Genomic DNA, 6,108 nt, shown 5'->3' on the forward strand with positions numbered 1-6,108 from the left:
GAGGTGGAGAGAGATACTGGCAAGAGGTGGATAGAGTAAAAGGGACTGGATCAACATTGTTCAGGCCAAAAATTAAGGCCCAGCAAAAAAGAAAAGGAGCTTGAAAACCTTAATGCAGCTAGAAATGTTTCCCATTATACTTTTAATCTAAATTAAAATATTTTTTACTAATAGTAAACATTATTTTAAATAATGAACAAGCACAACTTAGACAGCTTAGAACCCAACAAAGGCCTTGGAACCAAACACAACTTCGGGGAATGTTCCAATCTGGATCAGAACTCGACGATTGTCCCTTGATCTCTATAATAGTTGAGAACCAGAATCCTGGATCTAAACACTCATGGAAACACAGAAAAATTTCAGATCCAGATGATCACTTAATGATTTGGACTCAGCTCTAAGAATAATTGTTTGCCCTTCCCTAGCACCTCCTGTCTAAGCTCAAAACACTTTACAGACAGACATTAAATAATTCTCAGTCCCACCAGGAGATGGGTCAATATTACTGTCCCCACTGCAGTGAGGGGGAAACTAAGGGACAGAGAGGGTTAGGAGCTTGCTCAAACTAACCCCACAAATCTGCAGTAGAACTAAGTATAAAACCCAGGTTTCCTGACTCTCAGTCTCTTGTGCTCTAACCATTAAAATCAATGCTGGGAAGAGAACTTTAGTCTGTTGTGTTGATAAGGGCAGGTGCCTTGGGCCTATTGGGCTGAGGTGATAATAAAACCCTTTTGTACTGTTACAACATTAAACACATAAGTGTGGTTTGGGGTCTTGTATCAAGTTATCACTGGTACATTCTTCTGTTGTAACCACCACTGTTATATGTATATATACACAGGGAGAGAGAGAGAGAGAGAGAGAGAGAGAGAGAGAGAACCTTTTATTAAACACATAAGAAACAGATCAATGAAATTACAATTTTAAAAAGTTAAATAAAACTTTCATTTAATAAGTTTCCTTCATTTCCCTTTTAGTTATATAGGGCCAGATCCTCAGCTAGTGTAAATCAGTGTAGCACCACTGACTACAACAGACCTTTGCTGATTTACAACAGATGAGGATTCTGCCCATTACCCCCAGCTGACATCCCACTTGGCTCTTTATAGAGAGAACCAGAAACATCGCATCTCCCAATAAACATTTTATCCTCACTCCCAGAGCTCGCTCTCTCTGCCCTGAGTGGAAAGAAAATTAAGGCCAAAAGTAAAATAGCTTCTTAAATTTCCACGAGCTGAGAATCTGACTGTCTAGCTTCAAGCCCTTTAATACGATCAGTGAGGGGAGATATTGTGAAATGCTGGGCCTCCTTCTCCTCTCCCTTACACCAGATGTGTAATCAAGGGAGCGAGGGAGAATGAAGTAGCAGTAACTCTGGGCAATCAAGGCCATTGATTTCAGTGCATTTCTCCTGATTTACACTGATGTCTGTGAGAAAAGACCCGGGTTCCTCATTCTTAACCTCAGTGGGAGGTGGCGGCAGGGTTGGATTTAGGGGCAGGTGACCCAGGCAACCACCTGGGATGCTAGGTTGGGGGATGCCGGGCTTGAGGTGCTGTTTTTGTTCTTAGCGACAAAAGGGAAACCAGAATGTTTGAAGTAAAGTGTTTCAGGTATTCCATATGTGGATTCATTTTTCACTAGCCTCCTAGAATGTTCTGGACCTTTATAGGATCTCATGGAACCTCCCACGTTTTCTGAGAACTACATTTTCCTCCAGCCTCCTAGAATGTTGTCAGCCACGCTCTCGCGACTATATACGGAGCAGGGCATCTATTAGGGTTGGCAACTTTCTAATTGCACAAAACCGAACACCTGGGCCCCACCCCTTCCCGAAAGCCCCACCCCCCACTCACTCTAGCTCCCCTCCCTCCATCGCTCTCTCTCCCCAACCCTCACTCACTTTCACTGGGCTGGGGCAGGGGCTTGGGGTGTGGAAGGGGTTGATGGGGTGAGGGCTCCAGCTGGGGATGTGGGCTCCAGGGTGGTGCCAGAAATCAGAGGTTCAGGGTGTGGGAGGGAGCTCTGGACTGTGGAAGGAGGTTGGGGTGCAGGAGGGGGTGAGGGCTCTGGCTGGGGGTGCGGGCTCTGGGGTGGGGCTGGGGATGAGGGATTTGGGATGCAGGATGGGACTCTGGGCCTGGGCCAAAGGGTTTGGTGTGCGCGAGGAGGCTCAGGGCTAAGGCAAGGCATTGGAGTGTGGGAGGGGATGCGGGGTGCAGGCTCCAGGAGGGAGTTTGGGTGAGGGAGGAGGTTCTGACCTGGGGCAAGAGGGTGGGGTGCAGGTGGGGGTGTGGGATCTGGGAGGGAGTTAGGGTGCGGGAGGGGTTCCAAGCTGGGGTAGGGGATTGAGGGTGGGGGCTCTGGCCTGGCGGCGCTTACGTCAGGCAGCTCCCAGTTGGTGGGGCAGTAGTGCTAAGACAGGCTCGCTGCCTGCCCTGGCTCCGCGCTGCTCCTGGAAGTGGCTGGCATGTTCGGCCCCTAGGCGGAGGCACAGCCAGGTGGCTCTGCACAGTGTGCGCTGCCTGAACCCACAATCACCACCCCCACAGCTCCCATCGGCCATAGTCCTCAGCCAATGGGAGCTGTGGAGCTGATGTTGGGAGTGGCGGCAGCACTCGGCGCTTCGCTGATCGCTGCTGCACATAGGAGCCGGACATGCTGGCTGCTTCTGGGGAGCTGCACAGAGCCAGGGCAGGCAGGGAGCCTGTCTTAGCCCCACTGCGCCGCTGACCAGACTTTTAATGGCCCTGTCAGCAATGCTGTCTGGAGCCACCAGGCTCCCTTTTCGACTTGGCGTTCCGGTTGAAAAGCGGACGCCTGGCAACCCTAGTATCACCAGTTAGTTTTATGAGACAGGGATAAATCATGCATCAAAGTCATGAAATGGGCTAGAAATGCAATAAAAAATAAGATATTTAAAATTTTAACAAATGGAGCGGTGGGCATGCGCCATTTGGTCTAGGGCCAGCCCTGGCTGCTGGTCCTCAGTGCCTCTCGGGATTTAGATCCATTGGCAGTGTTGAGGTCCACTAGGCATAGCTACCAGTTAACTCGGGAGAGTGGAAGGCCAAAAGTGCCGATGAAGCTCTTCTGCTCTGGGCCTACCTGAACCACAGTGACTCCATCTTGAGAACTTTCACCTACTTCTGTGCTAACGGCTGACATGCTGAAGCAGAAATGGAAGGGTCGGCTCTTCTAGCGGGCAGCTCCTGTAAACAGGCCTTGCAAGGCCAAGAGATAAGCAGACGAATGGGAACTTTTCGAATTGTAACTGCTACAGAAGGGAGGGGTGGGGGGGTAAGAGGAGGAACAGAACAAAGGCTTACACAGAAACTGCTTGGATTATAAAAAGGGAAAGTTTTATTTGTATGTGCTGCACTTGATTTGAGACATGCTGGTCTCCTAGTGCCATTTCAGAGCTCTGAAATAAACTTGGCTTGCTTTCTCCCCTCGGTGTCTTTACTGGTGCCAAGCACACCGGGCAACGAAACCCTGTTTGCCATCTCGGGGCCCAGTTCTGGGCAGGCAACAGTAGGATTTCCCAGTGCTTCTAGTTTCTACATGAAATTGATCGTGATCGCAGTATTACAGAATTGTATATGAAAATTAACAGCTTCTTAAAGGGGAAGCTGCCAAAAAGACAGACCCAGAGTTACTGCTACTTCATTCTCCCTCGCTCCTCCCGGACAGACCTCCAGGTACTGCAGTTCAGTGAATGAAGTCTCCAGCTACCGCTTTCTGGGCCCACCTCTGGCTTTTCAGTATGGCCTAGTGACACTATTAAAAGACCCCTCAGTGGGACATGGCAGCAGAAAGAGGTTCTTGTCTACCATGGGACAGAGTGTGAGCTGACTAAAACTAGAATACCCTAAGGAGTGACAGAGGGACAAAGAGGGAGTGAATGAATAAAGGAACACAGAGAAGGAGGAATTATCCCTGACGCCCAATCTTTCCTCTTCTCAAAATTCTGGGTTTTCCCTTCAGGGCCTGTTTAGAACCTGAGGTGTATCCACCCCTTTGGGCATTCATTGCAGACACTCTATATGAGACTCACTTATTATGGGCACAAAAACATTACACAAGGCATTATGTTTCACTAACCGGAGAACTTACCAATTCTGTTTGTCCTCTGGGCGCTTGCTGGTGTTAGAAACCAGAATAGTCCAAGGAAGAAAAACACTTGAGAGAAGATGAACAAAAAACTCTTTTAAAATCTAAGATATGGCAATAAACAACAGAGGGAGATATTACTAAATAAAGGATTCTAAGCACCTTTGTATGAGTCTGACCCTAATCTCAGTTACACTGATGTAAATTTGGAATGACTCCATTGGTTTACTTTTATTGGCGTTACCCTGGATTTATCCTGGGATTTAGCAAATCAGAATTAGGATCAGGGCATTGGACCTCATTGATGTGGGGAGAATGGAAGCTAGGCACTGGATTTTTCCATTCTACTCTCATCCTCTGATGCTCTGTAGGAGGCAGCTGGGAGGCTGGAGTCTGAGTGGCTTCTCAATGCCCTGGGGCAGGGGGTCACGGATTCATAGCATCTGGTCTATGCTGCAGCCTGTAACCAGTCCCTTTGGAGAGATCCCTGTAGTGTGCTAGGCCCAAAAGACCTACACAGGGCTGGTCTACACTAGGGGGGGATCAATCTAAGATATGCAACTTCAGCTACGCTATTCGCGTATCTTAGTTCGACTTACCTGGCTGTCCTCACGGCGGCAAGTCAACCGCCGCGGCTCCCCCGTCGACTCCGCTTACTCCTCCTGCCAAGGTGGAGTACGGGCGTCGATTCGGGGATCAATTTATTGCGTCTAGATGAGACGCGATAAAGCGATCCCCAATAGATCAATTACTACCCGCTGATCCGGCGGGTAGTGTTGACATGGCCACAGTTCCACAGGGGCAGACCCATGGCCTCCAAAACTAGGCCTTTGGGTGCCAGCAACCGTCATTTTCCATAGCTCCCTGAAGTAAGTCCAGCAGAGCCAGACTCTAGTGGGAGATTTGTTCTTTACTCCTTCAGGGAACAATGCTCTCAGTGAGTATTTGCAGTAATGCTAGACAGCCTTTTCAAAACAAGGTAAGAATGTATTAGCCACTTGGCCTACAGAATCTGACAGTTCTTACTTTAGCATAGAGAGGCATAGGTTAAGACATGGTCCATGCTGACCAATGCCAGGACTCCCATGGACCAGGCTGCTGTAGGAACAAACCATCTTGGCTCTCTCTCGCCATCTCTGTTCCTTTACTTCCAGGTGTGTCTCCTGTGTCTCTGAAAGCTCAGCTCTAAACCCAGCCACCTGTCACCTTTCCCCTTTGATCTCCCGCTCAGGGCATTCGGTTTCCTGCCCTGCAAGGGGCTGGGAAATCTCCTTCCTCTCAGCTATTGGTCGCTAGGAGTGAATGTCCTGCCCACTGGGTTTTTCCTTGTCTCTTCCAGACCCTTCATTCACATGTGTAGTCTTTCTTTACTTATCAGAGGGGTAGCTGTGTTAGTCTGAATCTGTAAAAAGCAACAGAGGGTCCTGTGGCACCTTTGAGGTTCTTACCCACGAAAGCTTATGCTCCCAATACTTCTGTTAGTCTCAAAGGTGCCACAGGACCCTCTGTTGCTTTCTTTACTTAGTTTGTTAGTGACTCTAGTCTCCAACCAGACTGCTGAGTCAAATACCACATCACGTCCCTTTACGCTCAATGCACAGAAATGCAAAGGCCAGAGGGAAACTGAAGCATGCACAGGAATCATAAATCATTACCAAAATTCACACAATCACCACACGGACTTTCCCCCTTTGCCCTTGTCATTTTGGGTTCTGTCAGATATAGCCTTCTCCCATCTGTTCCTCATGGGTCAGCAAGCCCTGTGCTAAGGATAGAAGCAAACACACACCCTAGTGAGGGGCAAGATGCACGGTAAGTTTGCAGGAGAGCATGAATCTTGCTAATCTCTTTAGCCAACAGTTGGTGCTGCAGCTGCTCTTTGACCACCTGTGAAGCCCAACTAGCAACAGAATGTCCATCTACACCGCACAGCAGCCTGCAGCAGCAAGGCTCAGAACCAGCTCGACAGACTCGGGCTCGTGCGACTGT

Source organism: Malaclemys terrapin, chromosome 23, assembly GCF_027887155.1.
Source record: "Malaclemys terrapin pileata isolate rMalTer1 chromosome 23, rMalTer1.hap1, whole genome shotgun sequence".
NCBI lineage: Eukaryota > Metazoa > Chordata > Testudines > Emydidae > Malaclemys > Malaclemys terrapin.